Genomic DNA, 17,832 nt, shown 5'->3' on the forward strand with positions numbered 1-17,832 from the left:
AATTGCGCGCGCGCGTACTTTTCAGGCAGATTCTGGATCCGGAGCTTGGAAATTCACACTCAACGTTTCGGGAGTATTTCCAGTAGGTGACCTGAAGATTTACCCCCCTTTCGAAGCTGTTTATGCCCTCATAATTTCGTTCTGAGCACTACATTAGAAGATAGGTTTCAACTGCAAAGAAACCCGTCTTGTGTAGATTGGCAAGCATGGAGGTGGTCCGCATCAATATCGACATCAACATACATCACTCATTAGTCTTCAAAGCATCATCTATAGACCAGGTACACATATATATCATCAGATATATATATTGCAATCTGCATTGCTACTTCTTGTGCTTGCCAGGTTCCAGGGGAGGTGTGGCCATACGATGGTTTGACACCACTAACATGTATTGCAGATTGATGTAATGTGATTGTGGGTCACGCCAGCAGACAGACCGCCACAACGGTCATAGGACAGTGATTGGTCTATTGTAGGATGTATGCCAGTTCTGGGCAGTTTGCTGAGCCATCTGAGAGGGTTGTGTGTGAGGTTTTTTGAAGCCAAGCACTGGGGGCTGGGTTACCCAGTGTGAGGTGGATTAGGTTGCTGGAGTTCCCCTCTACACGCATCCTCTTAGGCGACTTTTATCCCATAGGATGTATGACTTTGTGTAGACACTCGATTGCATCTTATGCGTCAGGCCGTTGATGCATTGTTCAGGGTTCAGTCTTGAGACAGATACAGGTTTAGTGATCGCCAAGACAGGAGACAATGTATGCTTACAATATAGCATATTACAAAGATTTCTAGATTTGTCACTAGTCAGCTATTTATGGTTGTTTTTGAGCTATCTTTTGGTTTCCAGAGCTCAGTTTACAGGGGAGACTCTGTCAAAATTTTTCAAAATATTGACAGTTCTTGAGGAGAGGTGTTCAGCTTGTTTATTGTGTACAGAGGCTAGTTTACAGGGGAAACTCTACCGGATTTTTCCCAGCAGTAAACAGTTTGGCAGATATGGCATCTTCTCAAAGTGAGACTCTTTACAACATAAAGAAGCTGGATGGCACAAACTTTCCATTCTGGAAGAAGCAAATTTGGCAGATTTTGGTGCAGAAAAAACAAGTGAAGCCACTGAAGCTCAAAGGGGAGAGACCAGAAGGTATGGCTGAAGATGAGTGGGAAGAGCTTGACGAGTTATCTTGTTCCACAATCATGCTGACACTGGCAGAAAATGTTTACTTCAACGTAGCAGAAGAGACTACAACGTATGGCGTGTGGCAAAGCTATGTGGTATGTACGAGAAACAAAGTGCTGCTTCTCAGATTTACTGGCTCAAGAAATTGGTGGATTTGAAGATGAAGGAAGGGACAGCCATGTCAAATCATCTCAATGAATTTCACACAATTTTCAGCCAGTTAACAGCACAGGAGATAGTCTTTCCAGATTCAGTGAAGGCTATGTTTCTCTTAATAACTTGCCAGAAAGTTGGGATACTTTTCGCACAGCGTTAAGTAATTCTTTCGTCCACAAGGTCTTACAAGTGCCAATGTCGAAGGCAGCTTGCTCATAGAGGAAGTGAACAAGAAGAACATTGACAAAGGCAAAGGCAACAGTGCTTTAGTCGTTCGAGGCAGACAACAGTCTAAAGAGAAGAAGGCACAAAACCGAAGTAAGTCACGTGACTCGAAGTCAAAGGATGACATAGAATGCTACCATTGTGGCAAGAAGGGTCACATGAAGAGACTGTACGAAGTGGAAACAAGAAAAAGTCAAAACAAAGAGTTCTGAGCAAGATGAAAAGAAGAGTTCTGTGAACATTGAAGAGGTGAATGTCACATGATCTGGTTCAGACAGTGATTTTGGTATAGCATCTAGTGACATCTTCCTCACAAGCAATCTTGATTGTGTTTTCTTGACTGTAGAGGATGGACATGCTATGAGTGATTGGATTATCGACTCAGGGGCATCTTTACATGTTTCTCCACACAAAGAGTGATTTACATCATATGTGGCTACTAAAGATTATGTTAGACTTGGCAATGGGCAGTTTGTGACATACTTGGAGTGGGAGATGTGTAGTTGAAGTTTCAGAATGGCTCTTCTTTATGGCTCAAGAATGTCAGACATGTTCTAGCAATCCGAAAGAGCTTGATCAGTACAGGGAAGTTGGATGATGTGGGTTATGTGACAATTTTTGGGAACAACGCTTGAAAGATCTCCAAAGGTTCAATGACTGTACACATGGCAGCAAGTCAGGAACTTTGTACACTTTACATGTTTTAGAGGTTAAAAACCATGTAATTAATGTGATTGAGCAGCCAAGTGTGTCATTGTGGCATCGTAGGCTGGGACATATGTCAAAAAGAGGAATGGAAATACTTTCTCATTATGGTTATTTGCCTGTCTTTTCATTTCAAGATTTTGAGTTTTCTGAGCATTGTGTTTATGGTAAGCAAACACAGGAAACGCACAGATCAAAGAGGAATCGTAGGGATGAACGGTTAGCTCTTGTGCACAGTGATCTATGTGGACCAATGCCTAGTTTGTCACTAGGGGGTGCAGCGTACTTTTGTACATTCATAGATGACTATTCTCGCAAAGTATGGGTTTACTTCTTGAAGAACAAGGATGAGTTGCTCAAGGTCTTTAAGACATTCTTGCAGCTTGTGGAAAATCAGAGTGGTCAAAAGCTGAAGTGCTTGAGAGCTGACAATGGTGGAGAGTACATTTCCAAATCTTTTCAAGACTTTTGTGAAGCAAAAGGGATTAAGCGGGAACTTACTGCACCATATAATCCTTCACATAATGGGGTTGCATAACGTATGAATAGGACCATACAAGAGAAGGTCAGAAGCATGTTGTCAAATGCTGAGTTTCTTGATGGATTTTGGGCGGAAGCAGTGGCTACAGCTGTCCATTTGATCAACAGGTCTCCTAGTAGGGTTCTGGATAAGAGTGAAGTGGCCGAGATGCTATGGAAAGGCAAGGCACCTTCGTATAAGCATCTCAGAGTCTTTGGTTGTGAAGCTTATAGCCATATTCCTAAGGAGTTCAACAATAAGTTAGAACCAAAGAGCAAGAAGTGTATATTTCTTGGCTACAGAGAATCGGGTGAGATGGGTTACCGGCTTTGGGATCCTGAGTCCAAAAGACTTATCCGTAGCAATGATGTGCATTTCAATGAAGCCAAGTTTCACGCAAAGCCAGAGAAGAGAGAGGAGATCAGAAGAGTTGTGTTCAGGGAAGATGGACCTAGTACTAGCACATCAAGACAGCATGGTCAGGCTCAGGAACAGCCTATAGTGGCTAGAGAGGCAGAATCAGTTGTGGTGAGACGCTCTGAGCGTATCTCCAACCACCTGATCGTTATGTGCCATCTCTAAAATTATGTCATGCTCACAGATTGCGAAGAACTATCTTGTTACAAGAAAGAATTACAAGTGGTTGACTCGAAAAAATGGCAATTGGCCATGCAGTCAGAGATGACAGCTCTGCATAAAAACCAGACATGGAAGCTAGTTAAATTACCATAGGGCAAAAAGGCTCTACCTTGTAGATGGGTTTACAGGTATAAGATCACCGCTCATGATAGTCAGCCAAAGTACAAAGCAAGGCTTGTTGCTAAGGGCTTTAAGCAAGAACAAGGCATTGACTATAATGAAGTCTTCTCTCCAGTGGTCAAGATGACTACATTGAGATGCTTTCTTGCATTGGTTGCTATATTGGATTTGGTGTTGCACCAAATGGATGTCAAGACAGTGTTCTTGCATGGTGATTTAGATGTGGAAATTTACATGCAGCAGCGAGAAGGGTTTGTTGAGAAAGGCAATGAGGATTTGGTATGCCAGTTTTTAAAGAGTCTTTATGGCTTAAAACAATCACCGAGGGCATGGTACCATAAGTTCCACCAGTTTATGCTTTTTGAAGGCTACAAACGTAGTGAGTTCGATCACTGTCTATATACAAAGAAGGTTAAGGATGGCAGTTGGTTGATCCTTATTTTGTATGTGGATGACATGTTGATTGCTGGCAAACACTTGGAAGAAATTTCAGCTTTGAAGTCAAAGATGGAAAAATCATTTGACATGAAAGACATGGGTGAGGCAAGTCATATACTTGGTATGCGCATTGAGAGAGACAGATCAAAGAAGTTGATTGGTTATCTCAAACATAGTATATTGACAAGTTTTTGCAACGTTTCAATATGGAGAAGGGAAAGGCATTGAGTGTTCCATTGCCACCATATGTGAAACTTAGCAAACAAGATTGTCCTGTGTTTAAGGAAGAAAAGGTTGAAATGGATAAGATTCCATATGCGTCTGTAGTGGGTAGTTTGATGTATGCAATGATTGCTACACGTTCGGATATTGCATTTGCAGTGGGAGCGGTTAGCAGATATATGTCAAATCCCGGCAAGAAACATTGGGAGGCAGTGAAAGGTATCATGAGATACTTAAAACATACAAAGAGTATGCGCATATGCTATGGTAGTCAGGATTTGAGTGTCAGAGGATACACTCACTCAGATTATGCAGGAGACTTGGATAAGAGGAGATCTACATCAGGCTATGTCTTTACATTGGCTGGAGGTGCCATATCATGGCGATCTCGATTAAAAGATTGTATTACGCAGTCTACTACAGAAGCTGAGTATGTTGCAGCAAATGAGGCATGCAAAGAAGCTATTTGGCTTGGTAGATTGGTAGCAGACTTGGGAATCAAAGTAGATATGCCAGAGTTATATTGTGATAGTCAAAGTGCTATACAATTGGCAAAGAATCCAGTGTTCCATTTGAAGACTAAGCATATTGATGTGAAATATCACTTCATTAGGGAAGTACTTGAAGACAAGCATATACAACTGCTGAAGATCCACACCAAGGACAATCCTGCTGATCTACTCACAAAGGGACTTCCAGGAGAGGGCTTCGTGCATTGTCGTGAATTATTTGGCATTGGATAGATGGCATCCATGTAAATCTTTGTACATTTATGTTCATAGATTTACAATTACTTAAAGTGTCACATTGGACTTTAAGTGGGAGGTTGTTGGGATTAAAGCCCAAGTGGCCTCTTATACGGATATGGCCGCCCGCCCACCTAACTCACTTATCACTAACTCTTTGTATATACTCACTTATACTTTTGTGGATAATAAGGTTTTGGGAGATAACCCTTCAAACGACTTCTCTGCATACTATGTAAGCTCTCTGTGTGTGTGTGTGTGTGTGTGTGTGTGTGTGTGTGTGTGTGTGTGTGTGTGTGTGTGTGTGTGTGTGTGTGTGTGTGTGTGTGTGTGAGTCGATCCACGCTCCGCTCCGCGACTTAAAGCCCAAGTGGCCTCTTTTACGGATATGGCCGCCCGCCCGCCTAACTCACTTATCACTAACTTTTTGTATATATTCACTTATACTTTTGTGGATAATAAAGTTTTGGGAGATAACCCTTCAAACGACTTCTCTGCGTACTGTGTAAGCTCTTTGTGTATCTGTGTGTGTGTGTGTGTGTGTGTGTGTGTGAGTCGATCCACGCTCCGCTCCGCGACTTCATCAACGACTCAAAGCTTGTTTTAAAAGTCAAAAGCCCTGAGATAAGCATCGAAATCACCATTGGTATCATATTGTCAGTATATGCATCGGTATAGCTACCACCGAAAAAATAATGAAATGTACGTCATTATACGCGTCCCAATACGGGTCGATATGCAAAATTTCCATATCGACGCGTATTTTGAGCCTTATAACAACGCGTATACCAAGACCTGTACCGATGGAAAAATCTGCAAACAAAAATTTGGGCAGAGAGAGCTGGGAACTAAAGGAAGAGTGCAAAAACAACCGCACTCCACCTACAGTTTGGCGCTAAAGAGCAAGTTTATACAGATTAGCAAAATTATAAGAAGAACAAAATCACAAAATCAAAAGCTTAAACATGACAAGTTCCCAAAAGCATAACCATAACATTGACTTCCAAACCAGTTAAAGCAGGACTTGAAAACTGCAAAACCATAAACATAACCCACTTGACATACCATAACCATAACCTGCCTGTCATATATACCATAACCATAACTTGCTCCTCATACCATAACCATAACAACCATACCATCATTGCAAAACCATAACCATAATCTGATGCTGCCAAACCATAACCATAACATGATTGCCATACCATCATTGCAAAACCATAACCACAACTTGATTGCCAAACCCTAACCAGACCATGATTGCCATACCATCATTGCAAAACCATAACCATAACTTGATTGCGCAAACCATAACCATAACCATAACCTCTGTGCCATACCATAATTGCAAAACCATAACCATAACCTGATTGTCATACCACAATCATAATCGTAAACAGAATGCAAAACCATAAACATAGGCATGAAACTGTACATGCATACGATGAATGAGTACAACTGTATCAAGAAGACTACATCTACAAAAGAAACATATATGGAGGATGTCACCCTCATGGTAATGCCTACAAGTAGATGGCCTCTCCCTCCTCCTATAGTTGGGTCAAAAGGGCCACAAGCTGTCCATACTTGTACCCATACTTCTCCTCTCGGTGTGTTAGAGGGTGCTTCACGGCAACTTCCTGCAAAATCATGGTTTAATCAAAAAATAAATCTCCAAATAACATATACATTTTTGACAAGTTCAATCATACTATAATACTTACAAACTCATGCCGAAGTGTGACGTAGCCTCCACTCCCAAGATATGACGCTCCAACAGACTCCAAATGTGCTCTGGCTGCATCTCTTTGCTGCTAAAATCTCTCAGGATTGTCTTGTGTCTATTGTGAAATCCCCGCCCACTCCTTTGCATCTAACCATGCTGGCTTTGGAGCGCCGTCCTTGTACCTGTCTCTCACTACAAGAGGTTGTGTGCTCTTGTGACACTTTTAGCGACGGAATACATTGGGTTTTTATACCCCGGCGTCGCTAAAAGCGTCGCTAAGAGTGTCGATACAGTGACGTCGCTATAAGAGTCGCTATAATAGTCGCTATAGGCGTCGCTATAATCGTCTCTATATAGCGACGCTTATAGCAACGTTTGCAGGCCATCTATAGCAACGCTACAGAGCCTTATATAGCGACGTTCATAGCGACGCCCGAGAGGAAATTTTTTTGGTTCAATGCCCTGCCACCCATCAACCATATTGAATGTTTCATTAATTGATTCACCTTTGAAAAAAAGTACAAAGGTAGATATAGATCCAAAATAGTCACCCACAAGACAATATAACCATTAACTCCATCATCCATAGTACGTATTGTTTGCAAAATAAAGATACAAAACTGACAAGCGTGAATTGATGAAAGTAAATCAATGACAATTGTACACATAGGCAAAATCGCTTGATTGTTAAACTTTGCAAATGTAATAGTTACAAACCATTGTCATTATTGAAAAAATATACATGGTTTCAAAAAGACGTATAAAAGTCGTCTCATGATACATAAGCTATGACAAAAAGAAACTAATGATATCTAGCTACGGCTAAACTGATGTCGTTTAATCAGACGTCTCATCGAGTCCAAGCGGCGTATCTGTCGGATTCTGCAAAAAAAAACAAGAAGACAGCTTTTTGTAAGTATAAACATATAGCGACGTTTATAAAAAAATACAACAAATAGAAGAGAGTAAACCCTAATACTAACCATGCCGTGACGAGAACTCATAATGTCCATCAGGGCGTTTAAGCCCTTCTTGCCTGCGTACTTGCACTTGTACGGTGTGGGATCACGTCCTATCATCGACCAATGTCAAAACATACAAAGAATCCATTATGTTAGAATTTAAAAACCCATAAACCCTAAACTATCAAACTTAGAGAGCAATGCAAAAACACTTACAAAATCGGCCTCAAATGATGCCCACCCACCACTCCCCAAGTGGTGCGAACTCCCTGCCTCTACTCGCGCTCTGGCTGCCTCCTTTTGTTGCTTCCACTTGTCAGGATTCTCGCGCGCTGCTTTCTTCGCATTATTCCAATCTTCTTTGGCCAGCCAATCTGGTCTGTTCCACCCATGCTTGATCGCTTTTTGCACTTTGGAATGCTTATGCTTGCAGTATTCGCACATTCGAAGCTTCATCACATCTTCATTGAAGCGCTCATCCCGTGTTGGAACATTGGGAAACTCTTCATGAAGAATGCTGATGACTCTGTCTTTTAAATCATTCGGTACTTCACTCCAGGTGTTTAGTATGTAGTGTCTAAACACCTGAGAGCAAAGACCGCACATGCGGGAAATCACCTTCTTGCCTTCATCATCCAAGATGATGCCCCGCTGACTCGTGAACCTGGGTGTCTCGACAGGGGTCTCTAGCGGCGTGTCGATGGGGGTACGGACGTCAGGTGTCACCACTAGAGTCTGAGTCCCATCAGCTAAGTCATGGATCGACGGGGTGGAGAGGTGAGAGTATTAAACTCTTGCATTGAGGTATTTGTATGTGTGAGGCCCATTCACATCTACACAAGTGTTGTATGCGGCCCATCACTTGCTTCCCCTCAGGGTTCATAATGGTCTCATCGGACATACGATTGATGAGGTAGGTGTATCACTTTGGCATGTCCCTCCCGTGAACTATAGCAACCCTGTCCGATGAATGCTCATCATCCAGGCCAGTAGGTGACCCTGACGCAGTGTTCGAGTCACTCCTAAGCATCTCCGATGCAGTGACCGAGACACCGGCCACTCTCAAATGCGTAGGCAGTATAATCCTTCTATGTACTCAAAATAAACCTAAATCTAATCTAATCTAACTTAAATAAACCTAAATCTAATCTAACGTAAATCTAAATCTAACCTTATTTTAAACAATAGAAAGAGGAAAATGGTATAACTTTTCTATCACCCAAGTGCGGTGGATTGGTTATGCCATTTCCCTCTTCAATAACAGGTAAATAACGTAAATAAACCTAAATCTAATCTAATATAACATAAATCTAAATCTAACATAAATAAACCTAAATCTAACTAAAAATAAACCTAAATATAATCTAATTTAACTTAAATAAACCTAAATCTAATTTAACGTAAGTCTACATCTAACCTAATCTTTAACGTCTTTTGGGATAGTTTCCTACAACGTTAAAACTCTCTTCTTCTTGTCTCTGTGTGTGTGGGGGTGTGTGTGTGCCAATAAAAAGAGAAAAATGGTAGAAACTTTCTATCACCCAAGTGTGGTAGATTGGTTATGCCATTTCCCTCTTGAATAACAGGTCTTGAGTTCAACTCCTCGTCGTCTAGATCTTTAGGTCTCTTTAATTAGTTTCCTACGATGTTAAATTAAACTCTCTTCTTCTCGTGTGTGTGTGTGTGTGTGTGTGTGGATGTGTGTGCATGCCAATAAAAAAAGGAGAAAATTGGTATAACTTTTCTATCACCGAAGTGTGATAGATTGGTTATGCCATTTCCCTCATGAATAACAGGTCTTGAGTTCAACTCTTGTCCACTAGATCTTTAAGGTCTCTTGGGATAGTTTCCTACGATGTTAAGACTCTCTTCTTCTTCTTCTTCTCTCTCTCTCTCTCTCTCTCTCTCTCTCTCTCTCTCTCTCTCTCTCTCTCTTTTCCTCTCTCAATGTGTGTGTGCATTCTTTGTTTATGCATGTGTGTGTGTGTTTTTGGTTTATGCATGCTCTCTCTCTCTCTCTCTCTCTCTTTTCCTCTCTCAATGTGTGTGTGCATTCTTTGTTTATGCATGTGTGTGTGCGTTTTTTGTTTATGCTTGTGCTCTCTCTCTCTCTCTCTCTCTCTCTCTCTCTCTCTCTCAATGGTAAGATTATGTGACGGTATGGTATTAAGTCCAAAAACTATCGTTTTGAAGATGCTAGATGGATGCAAGGAATACAACTTAAGGATAGTATGAACCTTGTCTTTTCTTTGTGCACAAATTTAAATAGTATGCATGCTTAGAATCATGTTTGTGATAACGACATCACTCAAACACCAAGTAGAATTTGTCACTCTACTTTGAGATTATGATATGGACTAAAGATCAGGCATGCTTGTGGTAGCTAGGTCTCCCAAGCACCAATGCTTGGGCAGCATTCCCACCTCAAGGTTAGTCCTACCTTGCCTAAGATCAAAGGACTTTTTAACACTAACTTTTGGAGGTCTTTAATGAAGATAACCCTAAGGTATTTAAGCTCCATTAGGTAGCATTGCTCTTTAACATACCATCTCTCATTTGGACCCCTTTAACCTTGGCAGTGAGTTGAGATATATCCATAAGCACATGTCTATATTCTAACCCTTGTTCTCGTTTATTCTCCCACATTAAATGATGAGTTTAATATGAGAGAATCATTTGGGTTGTTTGATTATTATATTTTATGACACCTCTCTCTTGAAATCATAGTTGCCTCGACTATAAGGTAGAAGGAATAAAGTATTAGTCATTAGTCTACGTTTCTTAGCGGGTAGAGGATCCCTTTTCACCCTGCGACATCCTTAGAATAGCTTTGGGTTGTAGCACCTCTTCTTGGTCTTTGATTTTTGGAGGGTCTTCAATAATTGTTTCTCTTGGTGGCTCTCCTTTGTAGGGCTTAAGTAGGCTCACATGAAAAGCATTGTGTATGAGCCAATGGTTGGGCAACTTAAGTTGAAAAATGTTGGAATTAGGGTTGCAGAGAAACGCACATAGCTTGGAGAAGATGAAGAAATCTTAAGGCACACAATGGAGAGTGTGTTACTTAGTGTGCAATGGAAAGATAGATAGCCCTAGAGTGATGGGCGTATATACAATTCTCGGGGAAGAAAACATCCTAAAGAGGGAAAAAATGCCCCGACAGTCCTAGTGTGTTCACACACATCACTACCACATGTATATGGTAACAAATCCCCCCTGGAGTGATGTAGTAAATGAGAGCTAGCACATGAGAAAAGGGAATTTCCATGCCTTGAGGACATGATCAGTCCACAAAGGGGAGTAAGCCCAAAGCTTTGCGGAAAGCTTCAAGATTCTCACGAGACAATGCCTTTGTGAAAAGATCTACAAGGTTGTCCTGTGTTGGCACATAAGCCAACCTGATATCTCTTGCTAAGAGATTCTCCTTGACATAGTGGTAATGCACCTCAATGTGCTTTGTGTGAGCACCAAAAACTGGGTTCCTCGCAACTGCCAATGCGCTTTGACTGTCTGTGTAGATAGTGTTGGCAGTGTCTTGTCCAACACCCAAATCATCCATAAGGCGTCTGAGCCATACACACTCAACCGTAGCTGTGAAGACTTCCATGTACTCAGCCTCACAACTGGAAGTGGCCACAGTAGGTTGCTTCTTGCCCAACCATGATATACATGAACTGCCAAGCATGAAACAAAAACCACTTGTGGACACTCGCGTGTCAAAACAACCAACCCAATCTAAGTCCAAAAAAGCATGTAAGTCTGGAAAAAATGATCCCCCCTTGGGATAAAACAAGCCAAGATGTAAAGTGCCACTAAGGTAGAAAAAAATCCTCTTGACAGCCTGCCAATGCTTAGACCCTGGGCTATGCATAAATCTGCTGCCTGTAAGACTGAAAACTGAATACTTGGCCTCGTGTTGCATACATAAATGAGGCATCCAATAGAAGTTTGGTAAAGAGTGACATCTACAGGATCACTAGCATCATGTAGACTCAATTTCAAACATGTTTCCATGGGAGTGGCAACAGGTTTGCAATCCTCAAGTCCAAACTTACATAGCAATGTCTCTATGTAACTTTTTTGACACAAGGCAATACCACCATCACACTGCTTAAACTTTATGCCCAAGTAGTGTTGCATCAGCCCCAAATTTTTCATCTTGAAAGTAGCATTCAAATCAGACATAAATTAAGCAATATGTCTCTCATTTGGTCCAGTGATCAGCAAATCATCTACATAAAGAACCACAATGAGAAGTACATCACCCTCACGCTTTACATACAATGTGCTTTCTGTTGGACAGTTACAAAAGCCTTGTTTGACCAAATTAGTGTCAGCTTTCTCATACCAAGCACGAGGAGATTGCTTCAACCCATACAAAGCCTTGTTACATTTGCACACTTTGTCCTCTTGTCCTTCTTGACAAAACCGCGAGGCTGCGTTACATAAACTTCCTCAAATATGTCACCATTCAAGAAAGCAGTAGCAATGTCTAATTGATGTACATCCCAACCAAAATGAGTTGCCAATGCGCATAGAAAATGCACAGTAGTCATACGACAAGTGGGAGCAAAAGTCTCTTCATAATCTATGCCTTTTCGCTGTGCATAACCCTTTGCAACAAGTCAAGCCTTATGGCGATCGATCTCACCATGCGGCTTTCATTTCAACTTGTAAACCCACTTTGTACCAATGGCCTTTTTTCCAGGAGGCAAATCACATAAAGTCCATGTGTCATTTTCTACAAGTGCATCATATTTTGATTGCATGGCAGCCATCCAATTTTCTAAATTTTGTGCTTCATCAAAAGATAGAGGTTCCTCAAAATCATGTAAGCTAGACATAGCCAAAGCATAACAATCTGATGCATAAGATGCATGGCGAGAGCCTAAACGAGTACGACTAGACAAAGGTGCATCCAATTTACTGTCATGCAAAGTGTGCACCAGCCATTTTGGCATACCTCTAGCCTGCTCATTTTCAGCCCTTTCCTCATCAAGTACATCATGTACATTTGCATCAGTAATAGGCTGACCTATAACATTTTTGAAAACCCCCTTAGGCTGTACATTTGCCTCATTGGAATTTACATTCGAACTTTCACCACTGAAAAGAGGCAACAATGTCATAAATGTCCTGTGAGATTACATTACTGTCTCTAGTACATGACAGCAAGGGCTGAACAGAATCTTCCACAAACACTACATCTTGTGAAACCAAAATACGCTTTGTTTGTGGATGATACAACCTGTAACCTTTGATCTCAGCACTATAACCAACAAAAATACATTTGACAGCGTTATCATCCAATTTTTTGCAGTGCACTTGTGGCACTAAACCATAAGCCAAACAACCAAAAACACTCATGTTCTCAATATATGGCTTTCTATCATGCCATGCTTCATATGGAGTCATAGACTGCAACGCTTTTGTAGGACACCTGTTGAGTATATAGGTGGTACACATGACAGCCTCGAGCCAAAACGAATGTGGTAAAGCTTGACTCTTGACCATACATCTTGCCATTTCCGTAAGAGACTTGTTTTTCCTCTCAGCAACACCATGTTGCTGAGGTGTATATGGCACTATACATTGGTGTTTTATCCCATGGCTAGCCAGAAATGCATCAATTTCATAAGACATATACTCCCCCCGTCGATCAGAACGGAGGGTGCCCATAGTATATTTCGATACCTTTTCAGCCATAGCCAGAAATTGTTTGAAGCACATAAAAACTTTGGACTTTGCTTTAAGAAAAAATACCCATGCATGCCAAGAGTAATCCTCAATAAAAGTCACGAAGTACAGGTACTTGCCCAAGGACGGAGTTTGCATGGGCCCACAAACATCACTATGCACAAGCTGCAACCTGCATGTGGCCCTAACTGAACCATCCTTTGGAAACTTAGAGTGCTGCATTTTACCCAAAATACAGCCTTCACAAACATGTTTCATAGGTGCTTCAAGAGGCGGCAAAGAAGCAACCATATCAGATTATTGAAAACACAGCAAATTGGCAAAATTCAGATGCCCAAAACGTGCATGCCAAAGTTTGCATCTGAAATAGCCCTTGAACCTGCAACAGCATTTGCAAAAATTTGTCCACACTTGTCATACTAAGTGAGCTTATATAGCCCACGGCACAAAAGGCCAGATGCAACAATTTCATCACCAAACTTGAGATCATGAACTGTCATCCACAAATTTGATTATAAGTCCAAGTCTAGCAAGTGTAGATACAGACAAAAGATTCTTCTCAATCCCAGGTACATAAAGTTCATTAACAAGTGTGAAAGAACTGCCATTTGCAGCAGTAAGTAAAATCTTTCCAACCCCTGAACCAGATAGGAGGCATTTGTTGGCACAAGTGACTGAATTCCCATGAGGGACACAAACTCGAGAGAGGTGAACAATTTACGATGTGAGGTCATGTGCTTTGTAGCACCACTATCGAAATACCACACATGTGAATCAGCAACAACTGACATGCATCCATCATGGACAGCAGGATTGTAAGTACACTCTGCACTAAAAGCCCATTTTGCATCAACGTCAGCAACACAGTCTTCTTTTACAGAAGACTCAACAATGGCTGCATTTGTAGTGGAACCAGCATTTGCAGTGGAACCACCCTCTTTCTTCTTAGCCTCTTTGGCATTCAACTTAGGACACTGCTTGATCAAGTGATCATTAGCTTTACAATAATGGCAACGCATCTTCTTTTTGCCCTTATCGCCAGAATTTCCATACGAATTGCTGCCAACACAAGCATTAGGAACAAAAGTTTTGCCACTCGCAGCAGAACCATAAGAAGTGGTTGCATTGTTGTTACCACCCTTTCTTTGAGAAGAAATAAAAGCATGTTCAACTGCATGCTGCCTAGTCCTCTTTTTTCTAGAAAGTGACTCTTGCAATAGCAATGTGCATAATGCATCAAACTTGACAACTTCAGGATTTCCTTGGGTCATAAGTCTCCAAGTACTAGCAAAAGTCTGGTAAGAATCTGGTAAGGCATCAAGAACAGTCTGCACAAGGGAATTGTCTAAAATGACTTCACCTGCAAAAATAAGTTGCTCATTCATATCCTTGACACTAGCAAGGAAGTGTCCATATCATCTTCCTCATGCATAATATTCGACTACAGCTCTTTGCGTAGTAAAGCAATTTTAGCCTCATTGCGACTTGCATAAAGACCAGACAAAATATCCCAAGCCTATTTTGCAGATTTTGCTAAACAAATGTGAGGAACAATGGTGTGTTTCATAGACAACACAATCAATGCATGAGCTTGCGCATCCTTTACATCCCAATGAGCTTGTTCTGCCATAGGCAAAACAACTCTAATAGCAACAATCCTTGCAGCAAGACCTGCAACATCCTCAACATCCCCTGTATCCTCAGAACCAGGAAGTACATCAATGCCCTGCACAATATTCCAGACACCCTTTGACACAAGAACATGTTGCATCATATAAGCCCACATAGGGTAATTTTCCCCATCCAACTTGTCCTTAGCAGCAAACATTTTGAACACATCTCTGTCGTTGTCAGCCATGGTAAATGCTGCACCTGATGTGAAAACTGCCCGAAAATAGGAGAAATAAAGCGAGAACAAGACGTGCTATATAGTACAAATCGTAGAATACTGTAAGGCACTTGTTATGCAAAAAACAGCACTGGCAAAAAATTTGCACAAAATGACAAAATAGCCTGTGCAGTACTGCCTATGGTGGAAACGGAGACCGAAATGATCCAAAATCAAAAATCTGAGCAGACTAAGCTCTCCAAGCTTGCCCAAAAAAAAATTTGACCTATGAATGCTTGCCAAAGCTCACAAGAATCAGAGAAAGTGACCAGGCGTGTGCTGGAGCGGCTAGTGACTGAGCCCGGGACGAGACGACGCAACCTGCTCCGATACCAATTGTTGGAATTAGGGTTGCAGAGAAACGCACACAGCTTGGAGAAGATGAAGGAAGCTCAAGGCACTTAGTGTGCAATGGAAAGATAGATAGCCCTAGAGTGATGGGTGTATATACAATGCTCGAGGGAAAAAACCTCCTAAAGAGGGAAAAAATGCTGCGGTGGTCCTAGTGTGTTCACACACATCACTGCCACATGTATATGGTAACAAAAAAGACCATAATATCTTTTTGCTAATTTAGCATAATACTTTTGATGGCCCCCTATAGGATTTTTGCCCGTCGTTTGCCTCAATGGAGCCTTGGGAAACTTAAGTAAGACCCAATCATTTTCTTTGAACATTAAGGCCCTTGTGTGCTTATTAGCACAAGCTTTTTGCCTTTGTTGAGAGATGGATATAGCCTCCTTAACCTTTTGAAAAGATTCTTGTAGGTCACAGCCAATGTAATTTTGTTTGGCTAATAATCGCCAATTTGGCGAATCTTGAAAGTTTTGAGGGTTTTTTTGGCTCTCATTGATGTAGACCTTAAGATGTTTTTCGCCAGACTTTGCTATAAGATTTTTTATTTTGGGGTAGCTAGTCGCCAAAGATATGCCCACTGAAGAACTTGATGGTAGGGGAGATTGAGGGCCAAGTAGGTTTGATTGACTAGATTTTATGTAGGAGGTCCGAGAGCTTCACACTTCCTCATTTAGTTTTCATCTAGATTTCAAAGACCTTATCCTACTCAACAAGATGTTGTCTCCTAGCAAAACCCTAGTACATATAAGATGTGTTGTGACATTGATACTTATTTGAAAAGTCTAGGTGCCACTACTTAAATCACTTCTTTCTATTATATAAGAAGTTGTAAGAGACGTTCCTTTTATCATTACATGTGATAGTGAAAAAAATGACCAAGGTCTAAATTATTTTTTTTATTGAAAAATGATAAATTTAATTTTACGATTCTTACTCGCCAAATTCATAAACATTTCTCGCCAAAAACTTGAGTAATATTTCAAGGTCGGTGTCCAAAAGAAATACATTGGTCACTGCTATACTCTTCAGCGATGAAAATCTTCCCATGTACTTTAAGTAGCAAGGGACTTTTAGGTCTTCCCTCTATGATCTCAAAAGGTGCTTTTCCCGTAGTAGTACGGACATTATTATTGTACACATACTCTACAAGGGGTAAGTACTTCTCCCATTGTGATTGTTGATCTACTTCTGTAACATAAGTCTTTAGTAGATCGAGTATCATAAGATTGGCTATCTCACTTTGGCGGTCTAATTGTGGGTGATAGGCCGAAGAGAAATTCAATCTTGTACTTATATTTTCAAAGAGACCTTTCCAAAAATTACTGGTCATTCTAGGATCTCTATCTGACACAATGCATGTTGGTAATCCATGGTGTTTGAAAATTTGATATATGAAGATGGTTGCCATTTGGTGTGCCTTAATAGCCTTTTTGACAGGAATAAAGTGTGCTTGCTTGCTAAAGCTATCAGCTATTGTCCATATTCCCATATTCCCATGGATAGACTTGGGTAATCTAAAGATAAATTCCATGGATATACTCTCCCATGCTGAGTTAGGGATTGGCGATGGCTGGAGTAATCCAGGTTTCTTCCCTCTATCATACTTAGTCTTTTGGCATACCACACATTTTAAAACATACTTTGTATGTCCATTTTCGTGGTAGGCCAATAGAAGTACGTCTCTACTCCTCAAAGAGTAGGTTGAAATCCTCTATGCCCTACATAGGGAAGAGCATGGGATTCATACATGACTTTCTCATGAATGGAGTGGGTAACACATAGCCTATTGCCATGGAGAAGATAACCATCCTGCAAGGTGAATGGTTCCTCTTTCTTCCCCAAAGCAAGGGAGGACATTACATCTTTAAATTCAGGGTCAATAGCATACTCATCTATCATAGAAGATAGATCATTGTGAGTTGCTATAGACACCGCATTGACTTTTGGTCATCGTGAAAGTGCATTGGCCACTTGATTGTGCTTACCAGTAATGTGAGCAATATGAAAATAAAATTACGAAAGAAAATTTGCCCACCTCATTTGTTTGTCAGAAAGCTTGGTTTGCATCATGAAGTACTTGATACTTTGGTGGTCTATTCATAAAATGAATGGAGTCCGCAATAAATAGTACTTTTATGTGTCTAGGGCATGTACAACAGCTAAAAGCCCTTTCTCATAAATGCTCAAGACCTGCTCATCCGTATTGAGCCTTCGGATCTCATATGCTATGGCATGCCCTTCTTGAAGCAAGATT

This window comes from Adiantum capillus-veneris, chromosome 3 (assembly GCF_014529385.1).
Source record: "Adiantum capillus-veneris isolate H3 chromosome 3, ASM1452938v2, whole genome shotgun sequence".
Lineage (NCBI taxonomy): Eukaryota > Viridiplantae > Streptophyta > Polypodiopsida > Polypodiales > Pteridaceae > Adiantum > Adiantum capillus-veneris.